Here is a 17,253-nt window from a genome sequence, read left to right on the forward strand (position 1 = left end):
CTTAAAGATCTGGAGACATTATGTGTATGGTGAAAGATTTGAGATATTCTCTGATCACAAGAGTCTCAAGTACTTGTTTTCGCAGAAGGATTTGAATATGAGACAGAGGAGATTGGCTGAGTACATGGATGACTATACGTTCTCATTGCAATACCATCCGGGTAAAGCAAATGCAGTTGCCGATGCATTGAGTAGGAAGCGAGAACATGTTTGTGCTCAGATGATGATGAAGGAGTGGCAATTGCTGGAGTCTGCTGCTTCTTATGGTTTTGAAATCGGGAAATGGAAGTGGAGATCCTCGAAGTCTTTGTTATTTAGCACAAATGACAGTGACGGCAGAAAACACCTTAGTCCAGGAGATTGTGAATGCCCAGAATACATCGAAGGATGGACCTAGGTACCGAGGATATGTGGAGAATGCCGAGGATGTCGATTGGGAAAAACACGGAGACGAAAGTATCAGATTCAGAGGAAGAATTTGGGTACTGTTTGATCACTCTCTGAGGAATGATATCTTGAGTGAAGCACATAGATCGAAGTATACAATTCATCTGAGCGGTACCAAAATGTACAGAGATCTGCGTCGTCAGTTTTGGTGGCCGGGTATGAAGCGACACATTGCGGAATATGTTAAGAAGTGTGCCACATGCCAACAGGTGAAAGCTGAACACCATAGACCACCTGGTCTTCTTAAACCTCTGGAGATTCCGGAATGGAAGTGGGAGAATATAACCATGGATTTTGTATCCGGGTTACCGAGGACCAGTGAGGGAATAGATTCTATATGGGTCATTGTTGATAGGTTGACCAAGTCTGCCCATTTCATACCTGTTAAGACTACTTACTCTGCTGAAAAGCTAAGTAGAATCTACATGTCAGAGATATTGAGGTTGCATGGGGCACCATTATCGATAATTTCAGATAGAGGTACTCAATTTACCGGTTCATTTTGGAGAAGTCTTCAAAGGGAATTGGGAACCAAACTGAAATTCAGCACCGCATTTCATCCGCAAACCGATGGGCAATCGGAAAGAGTCATTCAAATCATCGAAGATATGCTTCGGGCTTGCGTCCTTGATTTTGGGGGTGGTTGGAAGACTCATTTGGCGTTGGCTGAGTTTGCTTACAATAACAGTTACCAATCTAGTATTAGTATGACATCGTTTGAAGCGTTGTATGGCAGACCTTGCAGAACACCTCTCTACTGGACTAAAACCGGAGATAGTATTATGTTGGGGCCAGAGATGGTTAGTGACACCACCGAGAAGATTAGAGTGATACGGAATCGGTTGCTCATAGCCCAGAGTCGTCAGAAAAGCTATACGGATAGGCGTAGACGTCCCTTGGAATTTTATGAAGGTGACAGGGTATTTTTGAAGGTATCTCCGAAGAAGGGAATTCAGAGGTTCGGGATGAAAGGGAAACTTGCACCTAGATATGTGGGATCGTTTCTGATTATTCAGAAGATCTCGGAGTTGGCGTATAGGCTGGAGTTACCGGAAAGGCTATCATGTATCCATAACGTGTTCCATATTTCGATGCTACGCAAGTATGAGCCGGATCCCCTACATGTTGTCGATTTGGAATCGTTGGAGTTAGAAGAAGACATTACCTATCCGGAAGGGCCAGTTCAAATCCTAGATACCAGAGAGAAGAGATTGAGGTCAAAGGTCATTCCATTGGTAAAGGTCTTATGGAGAAATCACAATGTGGAGGAAGCAACATGGGAGAAGGAATTGGATATGCGGCAACAATATCCAGAATTGTTCGAGAACTAAGGTATGATTTAATTTCGAGGACGAAATTTTCTTTTAAGGAGGGTAGGATGTAAAGTCCTGAATTCTTATTAAGGGTAAATTAGTAAAAGACACTCGAACCTTAGGGACGATTACATATGTGGCCAGTCGGATAGTCGTTAGCATGACGTAACGTAAATTAATTTAGCACCGACCGAGAAAGACCAAGTTAGTTCAGGAAAACCACTTGAAAAATTCTAAGATTTCATAACACTGGTTACTTAGAATATACGAAGATCGGAAAAAAAAATGATAAATAATAAGTGATAAAATAATTCGATACATGGTAAATTCGTGTGCGCATAACTAACTACTTGCATAGTCAATAGGAGTCTGTCGCCTATAAACTCGGAAATTGTAGAACTGGGCAAGTCCTGCGACGACCAATGTACTTAATTAATTATCATCGCGTCGCGCAAACTTGGGCGTTGGACGCGAGAGCGGGGATCAAAACCTTGTTGGATGCTAAATTACAAGGTAAGGGGTAGGATGGTCTTTTTAGCTAAAACTTAGAAGAATCGCACCAGACAAAATCGCACAACCCCAATATCACACCCAAATTTTTCCCCATTTCGCTAGTTGAAAACCTAGGAGAGAGAAACTCCATTTCGCCCAAATTCAATCAATCCAAACCAACAATTCTTCACACCCAATCTTAGAAAACTTAAACCCAAGCGTGAAGATTCAAATTGATTGGAATTTCATCGTATCGCTGAGAGAGGTGAGTTTAATTTCATTTCAAACAAATTTTTAAACTTATTTCGATAGCTTGTGATGTATTACTGAAAATAATGGTAGGGGGGTTTTAATTTTGGCAGTAGCAGTTTGGAGAAGCTAGAGTTGAGCAATATTGGTGAAGAAGCAAGCTAAAGGAGTGATTCCTACTGATTGAGTAAGAATTTTTGTTATTCACTCCATTTTAAGCAGTTCATGTTGATTATTGAGTGGAGGAGAAGAAGCACCCACCGATTTTATTGTTAGAATTAATGTGAATTGAAGGTGTGGACTTGGTTGTTGTTGGAGTTAGGAAAAATCTCACTTGTTAGTGGAAGTGATATGATTGGCGTTGACGTGAGGATCGGACCTGCAGTGGCTGGAAATAGCCTGCGGAGACCTATCAGAGGTACAGTGCTAGAAATGGCATGTAGCTTTGTTAACTGTAGTTAGAGGAACAATTATCTGAAACCGAATTCTTAGCATCGAGATTCTTCTCGATTTACGTTAGATAAGAATTTCGCGTTCGTTCAATAAATTCTAATAACCTACGTGTATATGCTGTTATAAGAGTTAAATAAGAGTGGATTCGGTTAAGCAGGCTCGATTCGGTTAAGTGGGCTTGAGGAGAACGGAGCTTGCTAAGGTAGGAACTTACATACCAATATGTAGCATGCTTATTTTCATGCATTATTTGATTGTTTTAAATTGGGAAAGATAGTTTGTATATCAACCATGCATGTATATGTGATATTCATGTTTTGCATTGTATTTACTTGATATAAACTAAATATATGAATAGCTTTCGTGTGAAATGGTTTTTGCGAAATTTGGGTAGCGGAGATTTATTTTCTTTGTTAAAAGAGCAAAACTGGTTTTGGGAAGGGTTCTCATCTCTTGTCTCAGTAAGGAGACAGAGAGATGGATTTTGTAATATAGGTAAGGATTACCCGGTTGTTTGTAACTATGTGTGAGGTTCTGAATTATTCCACGGATGGTTCGTTGTTATTTACAATGATTTGCCGTTTGGGAATCATCGGTTGTCATTTACTATGACTGGCCCATTTGGGAGTCCTAGGTTGCATTACTCGATTGTTGGAAATCCAGGAACTCACAGATACAGAACCAACAGTTTTAAAAGAAAAACTAAATATTTATCTATAGTATTTGGAAATGACCGGTAATACGAGTATATATATATATATATATACTCATCTCTTGTCTCAGTAAGGAGACAGAGAGATGGATTTTGTAATACAGGTAAGGATTACCCGGTTGTTTGTAACTATGTGTGAGGTTCTGGATTGTTCCACGGATGGTTCGTTGTTATTTACAATGATTCGCCGTTTGGGAATCATCGGTTGTCATTTACTATGACTGGCCCATTTGGGAGTCCTAGGTTGCATTACTCGATTGTTGGAAATCCAGGAACTCACAGATACAGAACCAACAGTTTTAAAAGAAAAACTAAATATGTATCTATAGTATTTGGAAATGACCGGTAATACCAGTATATATATATATATATATATATATATATATATATATATGCTTATCACGAGGGGATTTAGAAAAGGAATTGTGAATTCCTATAAAAAAGAAACTGTTGTCGCATTTCCGAAGACAGCAATTCGCTCTAGGATTCCAACTGTGGTGTACACCTTTCGAGGTGGTGGGCCACCTTTAAAGGGATGCATCACGGGATATAGTCCGGGAATTCCTTTTCTACTTTTCTAGATAACCATGTTTGTACGTGTCACGCTGTATGGTGCTTAGCTTGTGTGAGGTTACATGTTACCTCGATGAGGTTTAGACGCGAGGAGTGAGAGTTTAGTCCACTCCTGGATGTGTGTCAGGATCCTGAGCAGTCTGCAGTCGTCGAACGGTTGACCTCCGTAAGTTAGGTGACAGCCCGTATCGGGGTCGTAGACACAGGGCCCACCTGAGTCCTAAAAGCTTTGGGGATTTTGTGTGTATGAACACAACAACGGCATTTCAGCTCCGTGCCGGTAAAATCAGGAAAACAACGGTGCATGGTTCACACTGGAAAGTACTGAACCGAGATATGCTTGTGACTGGGGCTGAGTACCAGTCGTACCCTCACCATTCTAATAGGATGCAGCAGCCACAATAGTTGTATGATGATTGTGAAAACTATATTTTGAATATTAAAATAGCATGTCGAAATGATTTCTACTAGTTAGTGATGTATTATATAGTCACGATATTTGGATATTATTATGGAAACCCTGCATGTTTTAAATGTTTTCTATAAGTAAACTATTTATTGGTTATGTACGTTTCTACTGGGCATAGTTGTTTTGCTCATCCTACATTAACATTTCAAATAGAACCATTTATGGAGGAGGTATTCCCTAACCCTAGTGATGATGGTTATGGGGATTTGGGCGGATTTCCTTTTGCTTGATGAGGGACAGGGTCAAGTATTTTATGGTATAGGGTGAAATTAGTTCCTTTTGTTGTTTATAGAGAGTATTAGCTCCTTTGGTTGTATAGGAGAGGGTATAGCTCTTTTTTTGTTGTATATATAGAGAGCCAATTCATTTTGATGTAATACTCGATGTATTGGAGTAATAGTTACACTTAACATTTTGGATACATTGATATTAAGTATGAAGTGGGTTTTTATATATATATATGTGGTTGTTGAAAGTTGAATTTTGTGAATTTCCAGGTTATGACAGGTTTTTTGTATACGAAATGTCGATTAAACAAAGGAAACTCCGCCGAAATTTCGTTAGAATTTGGATGGTGTCGGCCTCAAGATTCACTCCTTGTCATCGGGATGTGTGTTGGGTCTCGGGGCGTCACAATCATTACCATTCAAATGAATTTAAGGTACTGTCTTAGACATTCTAACGATATACTGTACGATATGCCCTGTCTTTACTAGCTTATAAGATGCAAAACAAACTGTAACTTAATTTGTGTATGTTATGTAGGCATTAAGTGCGAGAAATATTCTGAACCGTGCAATGCAAATTGAACCAAATACACTGGGTTACACTGTTTTGTCTCGTACTCACATTTAGCCCCAGTCTTAGCAGGAGCTGTGTGATGACATCAGAGTTCTTGATCTCCTTAAGTCTAGTTTGCATATACAATTGCATATCTTTGTAAAGGTTGTCCAAGACATGTGTTGACATCAGAGTTCTTTACCTCCTTAAGTCTAGTTTGCGTATACAAATGCATATCTCTAAAAAGATTGTACAAGACATGTGTTAATGATTCTTGACCATTGCACATATGTGAGTCTATATAAACTCACCATGTAGAAGTTGTAATTGAGTCAATCAAGTTATCAATAATATCGTCTTCATTAGGAATTTGACAATTGATTATGAGTTGGGGTGTAACTTCATCTAAATTCTACGCATAAATGAGTAAGGATAATAGTTGAGTATATGAGCACCATCTGATTTACTTGCAGGTTGCTTCACTTCGCTTACTGATGTGCAATTGTCTCCTTTAGATGAAAATATGCCTCTGAGTCTCTGACTATAACACCGCCTGCTTCTCGTGGTGGTAAGTACTATGTTGTGATGTACAATCTTTTCGAATTAGTGATGTACTCTTTAGTGTAAATAAATAAACACATATTTGAACTGATTTGTAGAGAATGTTGAAGGAGGCATTGAGAGTGGTAGTCCCCAAGTCGAGTCAGAAATGCGTAATGGTAACCTAGAATTGTTTAAATATATATATGCATCAAAGAATTGAATTCCCCAAGTAATTATTATCATTGATGCTTACGAGCTGGAATTTGTGACAATTGGTTACGCAGGTAATTCTGCTAGTTCGGTTGAGAACATTTTCACCTCAGTGCATGCAGAATGTGATATGCAAGGCATGCTTGAAGGTAAACGTGTTTTCAAATTCATAATTTAACGATGCATTTAAAAAAAATATATTTATAGGGTTTAGGACACCTCAACTTGTATTAACTTAACTTAATTAAAGAAGAAGTGGATAAAAGTCCTGACTTTTGCAAGTTTGCATTATTAGATAGACTAGACTTCCAAAAGATCAAAATTTAAAAGGCCAGGTTCATCGCTAAGGATTTATGGGCAGTTGGGCACCCAAAAAAGAATGTTTGATAATCCCTCTCAGTAGAGGCTATATCATGGTAACATTTTCTGATGAAAGTGACTACCATAGGGTTTGGGAACAAAGGCGGATCTTTGATAAGCAAACTTTGAGATTAAATCAGTGGGCACCTAAGTATTCTATTGATAAACAATTTTAAAGTCATGCTCTTGTATTACTCAAGATTTCCAGGGCTCAATCTTGAGTATTGGGAAGTAAAGAATCTACTTGCTATGGAAAGGGCTTTTGAAAGGCCTACACATGGAGATGACACAACTTCTAAGAGTTTCAATGGGGTTTTGCTATGGGAAGGGCTTTTGGAAGGCCTACACATGGAGATGACACAATTGCTAAGAGTTTCAATGGGGTTTTATGCAAGCTAGTGTCTTGGTGGATAATGATTTGTCCCAACCAATACCTGACATGTAACATGTTTGGTTTGGAAACTCTTATGCATTTTTGTTTGAATCATGACACGTGTTTTGGTCACATTTCATTAAAATGCATTTTAAGAAGTTTATAAAGTTTTATTTCTTCATTTTTCATATATATACATACACATTTACACTATTATGTATTTAAATAAACAAATAAAACCCCCTGGTGTGTATATAAAACCCACTATCTGCCTACTGTCTTTTAGAACATTGAAGAAAAACAAGGTGGTAGACCCCCTGTTTGCCAGAGAAACCCTAAAACTGTGTCTGCAAGATGAAGTTCAATATTGCAAATCCCCCTACAGGATCTCAAAAGAAGCTTCAAATCATGACCAGAAACTCCGAGCATTTTATGATAAGAGGATTTCATAGGAGGTTAATGGAGATGCTCTTGATGAGGAGTTCAGGGGTTATGTGTTCAAAATCATGGGAGGGTGTGACGATAGGGTTTTCCAATGAAGCAGGGTGTCTTTACTCTTGACTCCTGGGCCCTGGCCGTGTTCGCCTTTTGCTGCACAGAGGCACTCCCTGCTTCCGTGGACATGGAAGGCACATTAGAGAGAGGATAATGAAGTTTGTTCGTGGTATCAACTTTAATGTGTTTTTATTACCATCTTGAAAGTTTGAATTTGCCTTGCAAAAAAAAATAATAAATAAAAAAAGATAACTACCCCTGCTCTTATCTTTACATGGACTAATTATGGGGAGTTAATTTAGAGATGGTCTAAAATTGTGTGGAGAATGTTCAAATAGAGGTTGTTGCTTTATAGAGTGAATTCTTAAAATAGAAGATGCTTTATATACGCCTATTTGATCTACCTTTTTAATATATTTAATTTTGTGGCGTATATAGATGTTCCGGCCAAAAAGAAGATGAAGACGATTGAGCAAGCAGCTCCAATCTTCGTTGACGAGGAAGCAGGTTCAATAAGTTATAATCCACAAACTCCATCTCCTGTTGCGATTATTGTTGAAAGCGTCGGGGATTGTGGAATGGATGGTAGGTCGATAGTGCCTTATCATCCTTATCTATTTGTGTATTATGTAAGTTAAATTTTTATAAATAAATGTTTATTATTTCCCTATCTAGATGGTTCAGTGAAGAAAGAAGACGCCAGATATGGACAAAGAGAGAGACATTCAAGCAATTAAACCGGCCTCCCAAATAAAACTTGCCTGCGACGACGACCCGGACATGTTTCACTTGGTGTCACTCCAGGTAGTTTGTCTGACCAATTTTAATTTTAAATTTCCTAATGAGATTGTTATCGTCAAGGCGTGGGGATTTTATAAACCACACTACTCTGAAGCATCAAAATTGCTAGTGGTAATGACATGAATTCAAAATACTTTCATAACTCCTTCAACCTGATTACAACGTTGCCATGGAATACCGGTATTACAGAAAATACCCGTGGAAAAAGAAAACTTTAAAGGAGACAAATGCATTGCCTACACAACTTGGTAAAACTCTACTAACACTTAATGAATATTTATGTTTTCGTGCTAACAAGCTATTTCTATTTCTTACATAAACAGTATTACTACTATATTCATGTAAGATATCTTTCCCTTCTAGACCCCTTAGGGAGGCTAAAAAGTCAGTTCTATTAGACTCCCTTTTTTTAAAATGAACAACCTTCACTTGGCTAAGCTGTTGCATTAAGTCCCAAATCTCCATCACCTCATTTTCAACAGTCCATGGCATGGTTTCTTTCTTTTTCAGAATCTGTGCTGCATATCTCGAGTCAGTTGCAATCTCTATCTTCTTATAACCTACTTGGTAGTATGCACAATTTCAAGCCATTAAGAATAGCTTGTAAGGTAAATGTTCTCTATTAATCATTTATTTACGAATCATTGATTTTTTACTTTGTTTTGTTAAATTTAATAGGTTATATCTTGTTTGTAGACATTTGTAACCGAAGGGAACCAAAAATGTGTGAAGAACTTTCTTGAAGATGTTTTGGAGGAAGTTGAAGATGATGGCGAATTCTATTTCTTTACAATGAATATAGTCAACACACCCAAAACAATGGGTTGAAAGAGGGCTATCATTGGACACTTCTTAGAATGGATTAGGATACGTAAGAGATGCTACAGAAATGGTACACAACCTTATTTTTATAAATGCACCTCTATTTGCATTTCTTTGCCTTGTTTAGTATTTTAAAATGCATACGCTGTGTTCTAGAAATATTACATGCATTTGTAGTGTTGCAACTTGCAAAGCTAGTGTTGTGAAGCCAGCCATAAACGTGCATGCCTTCCTAACTTTGGAAGCAGCACAAGTTTCTGTTAGACAGTTAGAGTGATCTATTCGAAAATACATAAGAGCACATGCCTTATAGTGTAGCAAAACTAACCAATCAACCTCACCCTATATTAGTCAGTACACATTTCTGAGAGAGCGTTGCATGCGAAAGTAGCACATGTTATTTTGCCATTTGAGAGTCTTGGTATTGGTTTCTCGGTATAACAAGGACAGTGCTAGTTCGCTGGGCCCTCTACTGGCCACTCCTAATATTCCTCGACTTCTTAGAACAACCTCTGATGGCTCTTCATTGAACAATCTGCCTGGAAATTCTCCCTTTTCTTTGAGAAATTCAGGTAGCCCTACCTTATCTCGAGTCTCAGCAATGCCCAGTGGAAACTCCCGAGGAAAAGAAGTGGTTGTCTATTCAACACATGAACAGCCACAGTTAGTCCTGGAACAGGAGGAGGGTACCGTATCGGCTGAGGATCTTTTCCAATTTAATGTTGACAATAATGCATATGCAGCCTTAGTCATGGAGGAGGATGGTATAGATGACGACATCTCGGAGACGCATGATGAACCTTTTGATGATCATATTGTGGACTCTCCGCAAGTCACAAGATTGAATATGCCGTCTCAAGTTGGATTCATCGGAGCCCGACTACATCAACAACAACCGCAGAACTTCGGGAAAAGAGGTAGAGGCAGGCCAAAGGCTCCGGGTAACAAAGGAAAAACAAAAGATGATCCCATGAAGATTTGCACTCATAATGTTAGGGGTTTAAATGATGTGAATAAAGCGAAGGCTCTAAATGCTTTAATCAAGAATAAACTAGCTTGTTTTGCCTTTTGGAAACGAAAGTTCGGCAAGCAAATTTTTTGAGTATCAAGAAATCTCACGCCCGCCTTGGAAGTTTCAACATAATTACTCCAGTGCAGTTGCTGGACGCATTTGGTTCTCATGGGACCCTTCAATTCTTGGGGTTCAAAAGATTTTGGAGAGCGATCAATTCATACATGCTCAGGTCACCATCCTTGCTTCAGCGCAGATGTTTCATTTTACAGTAGTCTATGCAAGTAATAAAAGAGCGGAAAGGTTGATTCTCTGGCAAGATCTCATCAGTCTTAACACATCCTTCTCGGGTTCTTGGTGTGTGGCTGGTGATTTTAACAATGTCCTCTATTCTCATGAGAGGATTGGTACTGACTTGGTGCACCCTAGGGAAACTACTCCCTTTGCAAATTGTCTCAACACCGTAAGTCTCTATGATCATAAATCCAGTGGAGGGTTCTTTACTTGGACTAACAATGGTTCTGGTTCTATGCGGAGATGGTCTAAGATAGACAGGTGTCTTATCAATTCCTTGTGGGCTACCCATTTCTCAACTTCTGGAGTGGAAGTTTTACCGCAAGGTCTTTCTGACCATACGCCTATAGTTATCTCGATCTCCAACTCTCATTCATGCAGGGCACCTTTCAGGTTCTGTAATTACTGGGTTGTGAATCCTTCCTTCAAGGACACTCTTATAAAGTGCTGGTCTATCCCTAGACAAGGTAATCCATCGTTCATGCTTTGTAAGAAATTAAAGATGTTCAAGGAAGCTCTCAAAGGCTGGCCTAGATTTAGTTCCACGGATCTTCAAAATCAAGTGGTAGCTGCCAAGGCCAATCTAGAAGACATCCAAATGCATATGCAGAAGCCGTAGATCTGAGCTTTGCGATCTTATGCTTATGGAGGAGTATGATCTCATGCAGAGGACCAACACTGACTGGTTATCCTTTGGTGACAAAGGTAACACTTTCTTCTACAATGCTGTAAAGGAAAAGAAGACAAGGAACAACATTTGGTCTATTTTGGATACTCAAGGAAATCAGTAGGAGGGCCAGGCTAATGTTGCTCAGGCTTTCATATCTTTCTATAGAAATCTGTTGGGTACTTCTTCTTCACCCTCTTGTAACCCTCGGTTTCTGGAGCAGCTTAATCTTCAGGAGTTGCCACCTGAGAGTGCAACTAGATTGAACAAGGATTTCGATATCTTGGAAATCAAGGAGGCACTCTTTTCTATGGATGATAACAAAACGCCTGGGCCTGATGGTTTCAATGTTTTCTTCTTTAAGAAAGCCTGGGATATAGTTGGTGAAGACTTCTCTCTTGCAATTCAGCATATGTTCAATCGGAAGTCCATATCAAGGGGTATAAACTCCACTCTTCTTTGCTTGATTCCAAAAAATCTTGCACCTTCAAAGGTTGATAAATTCAGGCCCATTGCTTGCTGTAACACTATTTACAAATGTGTGGCCAAGCTTCTAACAAGCAGGATGAAGGAATATATGCCACTCTTAATCTCTTTTTGGCTACCGCCTTTGTACCAGCAGGGGAACATCCAAGATAATATTATACTTGCGCATGAGCTTATACGAGGTTACACCAGTAAATATGGAACCAGGAATTGTGCAATCAAGATAGACATAAAGAAGGCTTTTGATTCAGTCAATTGGGAAGCTATGGGTATGATTTTGCAGAGATTTGGGTTTCCTCCTCTCTTTATAGAATGGCTAATGATGTGCTTCACCACCCCTTCTTATTCCATTAACATCAATGGAACATCTGAAGGATTCTTTGAAGATGAACAAGGACTTCGGCAGGGCGACCCAATTTCACCGTATCTATTTGTCTTGGTGATGGAGGTGCTCTCTGGCCTTCTAAATCAAGCTCTCTATGATGGACACATTCATCCGCATTCTAAATGCCAGAGGTTGAGTATCTCTCACTTATTTTTTGCGGACAATGCTATGCTTTTTTGCAAAGGAGATATGGCTTCTATTCTTGCAATAAAGGAAATTCTTCTACAGTTTTCGCTCTTCACAGGGTTGAATATCAACTCAGGAAAATCATCTCTGTTGGTTGGTTGTATGTCTCATGAAGCAGGATTGGACTTGGCTAATGCTTTGGGTATACCCCTTATATCTCTGCCTCTTATATATCTTGGACTACCTCTTACTTCTTTAAGGCTAGGTATACGAGATTGTCTACCTTTGGTAGAGAGATTGACTTCACGTATCTCTAATTGGAAGAATATATCCTTGTCAAGGGCCGGTAGACTTGAACTTATCCAGTCAGTTCTCTCATCCTTTCAAGTCTACCGGTCAAAAACCTTTGTTTTACCAAAGAAAGTTCTAGATAATGTATCTAAGATTTGCAACCGTTTTTTATGGTCTGGTCCCAATATGACAAGAAAGATGCATCATGCCAGCCATGAAGTATTGAGGTATGCTAAGGAGCAAGGTGGACTGGGTATGATAGATGCTAGAACTTGGAACAAGGCGGCTTACTGTGGCCTGATTTTCAGATTTGCTGAGAAGGATGGATCACTGTGGTCAAACTGGACATGGAGCCAACAGATAAAGCAGTCTTACTTTTGGACTATGAAAACACCGGCAAGCTGCTCTTGGGTATAGAGGGGGATACTAAAGCATCGAAACATTGCTCGAAAATATGTTAGATATGTTATAGCAGACGAGACTAGCACCTCCTTCTGGCATGACCCATGGTGCTCAAGTCAACCACTTTGGGAATCAACAGTTGCGAGAAACTCATTTGCACTACCAAAGGATGCAAAGGTGAGTGATATTTTGAATCAAGGTAACCGGTCCTCTCTGGTGACATCTATCTCCGACAGTCCCTTGAAAATCCTCATCTTGGGTACGGAAGTGAATTGTTATCTAGACAAAGATGAAGTTATTTGGTCACCGAGTAGTTCGGGAGAATTCTCAGTAAAATCAGCGTATGCAGTTCTGCAAAAAGAGAGACCAAAGGTAAAATGGTACAGAGTGGTCTGGGGAAAGCTCTCTATCCCAAAATTCTCGTTTACATTGTGGCAATTGCTCTCAAATTGTCTTCCCACTCAAGATTGCTTGATACAGAGGAAGACCTTGCAATTCTCTGAATCTCTGCGGTATATCTTGAGCACTCAAAGCATTTATTCTTTGACTGTCACTACTCTAAACAGTTCTGGGCCTCTGTGAAAAAAAATCTTGGACTAGGGGAGCTAGTCAAAGACTCCTCTTCTGAATGGTATAGTATTTTCAGGTTATGTCGGCAAAACACCACCTGTGTCGATATCTTTAAAGCTTTTATTGGAGCCACTGTCCACGAACTCTGGTGAGAAAGAAACAGACGGAAGAAGAAGAACATCTTGTTGACGACCCAACAGCTAACCTCAAGGATTATGGCCACAATGAAGCTGTACATTCAGAAAAATCTGTCAGAGGTCAAAGACTCTTACTCGCTTCGAGCTCTGGCTGATAGGTTGGGACTGCAAATGAACTTCAAACCTCAGGAAGTTCTTTGGTATAGGTGGAAGTCAGCGGAACAGGGAGCTTACATGCTCAATACTGATGGTTCGGTCCAACAAAATGGAAGTGGGTATGGAGGGACTATACGAGATGGCTTGGGGAATGTTGTTCGCGCTTATGCAGGTTGCTCGACAAGGAACTCAGTCATACATCAGGAAATTCAAGCCATTGAAGTTGGGCTTAAGCAAGCCCAAGAGATGGGTATAGAAAATCTGGAAGTCAACTCGGACTCTCTGGGAGCCATAAACATTTTGAAAGGGAATGAGCGCTGCCCATGGTATTGTTCTAATATGGCTGCCTGTATTAGAAGTATTACTCACACATTTGTTAAATGCTCTTTTAGTTATATCTTTCGAGAAGGAAATCGGGCAGCTGACTACCTTTTAAAAATGTATAGATCGCCAGAAGAAGGTGTTGTTTTATTTTCTCTTCCTCTAGATGAAAAGTTACACCATATTATAGAGATAGAATAGGCACTATGTATCCCAGCTTTTCTTCTAATACAGGTTGAGGTCAGCCATAACCTAAAAAAAAAAAAAAAAAAAAAATGTTCGCCGCCATTTTCTTCACCACTGTTCGCCGCACCTTTGGCACACCACCATCTCTAATTCCCTAATCTATTATCACATCCCACCACCACCATCTCTTACCTTCGTCGCGCTATAAAACCCCAGACCCCATGACTCTCCGCCATAAGGGTCCAACCACTACCTCCCCATATTTGTTTTGGGTTAGTTTGGGAGTAGGAAATGACTTGTATTAGGTTCGTTAGGTTTGGGTTGGTTTGGTGAACTCATTTGTTTGGTTTTTGTGGTTGTCGGAGATAAACTTTTTTAGGTTGGTACCTTGTTCTGCTGGAAGGGTTTTGGTTTAGGTTTTGTTTGTTGGTTAAATGAGGTTTGGGGTTTGTAGTCTTGCCGACAGGATTTGGGATTTGCTTATTTTGGGTTTTGTGTGATTGGATTTGGGTTTTGATGACTTATCGACAGGTTTGGGATATGAGAAAGAAGAATGTTGTTTCTTCTAGTTCTATTGCCCTGCCTCTTAAGAAACGTGTTCATTGCCCTTTCCGAGATCGTCATGGATGCACTAATGGGGTAAGCGGTAATGGTTTTACTATTCCCTACTTTCTCACGCATTTTGATAAACAACACGTAGGTTGTCAGTTGAGTATTGATAGGGTACGGGATGAACTTAAGGATGATTGTGATTTGTATTTGTTATTGGAGAATTCTTTAAAGTCTATTGACAAATGGATGTGTGGTCGTTGTCTTGGTATCCACGCACTTGGTATACCGCGGTCGTCATCCGGATGTTATCATATCACCACCTGTTTTGATGGAGACGGGAATCCCCATGTTTCATTGTGGGCATACCACAGCCGCCTCCTAATCCCGCACTATAGATCTTGCATCCACGACACAGAGGGGTGGTGGTGATACCCCTGACCCGCTTGTTGTTCCTTCTTCTCTTAATGAGAAATTCTTTTGGATGATGCATTTCGTATACCTTTCCGAACCGTGAAAAGTATACCACGTGCTTGTCGATTGGCTTTTTCTGGTGCACTGAAATCGGCTCTCTGGGATATTACAATTGATCCTAGTTCAGTTATGCCTTGGGTTCGTCTCCTCCTTTTGCCACGTTGCACCCTGCAAGTTTTTCAACCACAGAATCGTCAGGAACGTCGTTCTGGCACTAGGAAAAACTTTCAGCAAAAACAAATTCTCCATGCTTTGACGACATGGAATGAGCCTAGCGGGATGTTTCGTCTTTTAGAGTCTGTCATAGAGCCTCCTTCATTCCAACCAACTCGGAAATCTGCCTCCACTCAGAATGTGCGTCGATGCCTACAGAAAGTTGCTGATGGACATTTTCTCTGCAGCCGTTAAAGTGTTATCATCATCGGGGAGTTGCATCTAATCTCGCGGAGACTATATGTGCATTAGAGGAGAAGCACCCAATGCGACAACCACCGTAGTAAGACCGACTATTCCCTTTCTTTGAGCCCCTTTAGTGGTAGAGAGAGACTATTGTCATTGTCATGTATTAGGTCATTTCGAAAAGGTACTTCTTGTGGTCGGGATGGTCTTCGAGCTCGGCATTTGTTGGATGCCATGAGTATCGCAGCAGCGACTATATCGTCTGATTTGCTAGATGCATTGACCCCTCGTGGTGAATCTTTGGTTTCTGTGGTCGATGTCCACGGTACCGTTAGCGAGGAATTCATTGCGCGAAGTGTGCTCCGCTTTTACTCCGCTTCTCAAGCCGGATAATAGTATTAGATCTATGGCCCCATAGCCGGGGATGGTTTGGCGTCGTTTGGTCTCCAAGATTGCGATGAGAGGAGTTTCCAAAGATGTGGTAGGATACTTACAAGATTTTCAATATGGGGTTGGTGTTTCTGGTGGAGCAGAAGCGATTTTGCACGCTGTCAACCGCATAGTGTATGCTAACAGTGATAGTACCTCTCTTTCGATGCTGCTTGTAGATTTTCAGAATGCTTTTAACATGGTTGATCGGACTACCATGTTGAGAGAGGTTCGTATCCGTTGCCCAGCTATTGCCCCTTGGGTTGAGTACTTGTATTGTCAACCTGCGAGGTTATATATGGGGGATGGCTACATATGGTCGGCTACTGGGGTCCAGCAAGGCGACCCTTTGGGTCCCCTTCTCTTTCAGACCGGTGTTGCATCCCACGATTCGCGGATCCGATCCGGTTGTCGATTGATGCTGAGGCTTGGTATCTAGATGATGGGGACTCGATCGGGAGAAACGAAGCGGTGGCGGCGGCTTTGGGTATGATCTGACGGGAAGAAGGACCTTCTTACGGGGTACGGTTCTTAATGTGGCTAAACCCGAGATATTTTGGCCATCATCTTTGGATCCACGACGCTCCACTCACGGTCTCTTTCCTTCAGATTTATCTCGTCCCTCGAGGGAGTCGATTGCTTGGAGGTGCGGTCGACCGATTCATCCTTTGTCATGGGCCTTGCTCGCATGGCGTGTTGAAAAGGTTGTGACTTTGATGGACCCGTTTAGCTAGTTTGGAAGATCCACGGTGTGAGTTAGTTCTCTTACGTGCTTGTCTTTGGGCTCTCTAAGTTGGTCTTTATGATTCGCGACTTGTCCACCATCCCTTTTTAGAGGCTGACCAAGACTTTTGATCGGCATCTCCGCAGTGTTCTCTGAGGGGTATTGTGGTTTTCGATGGTCCTTGCCCGGTGATTTGCGGATTGGCGTTTATCGACACTCGGTATGTCTTGGTGGGCTAGGTATTTATTGTGCCAGCGATGTCTCTACTTTTGCTTTTGTGGCCTCGTTGTCGGACCGAGCTTGAACCACATTCTTCGAGTTGTGGGCGGTGCCTTTGGATGAGATTCTTGATGTTGCTAGCGGTCATTGAGTATGTAATCCGCCCGATTTTGACCTCGGTTCTATGGTACGTGAATGCTACCGTCCCCTCAAAACCACAAAAAGTTTTGGCGGAAGCATTCTATGGTAAGATTGTTCACCGGTCTTGAGAGGGAGTTTTGTGTTATCTGCTTTCGTCGGAAAGCGATCATTGGATGCTTGCGGTCAGAACACG

Source organism: Coptis chinensis, chromosome 2, assembly GCF_015680905.1.
Source record: "Coptis chinensis isolate HL-2020 chromosome 2, ASM1568090v1, whole genome shotgun sequence".
Lineage (NCBI taxonomy): Eukaryota > Viridiplantae > Streptophyta > Magnoliopsida > Ranunculales > Ranunculaceae > Coptis > Coptis chinensis.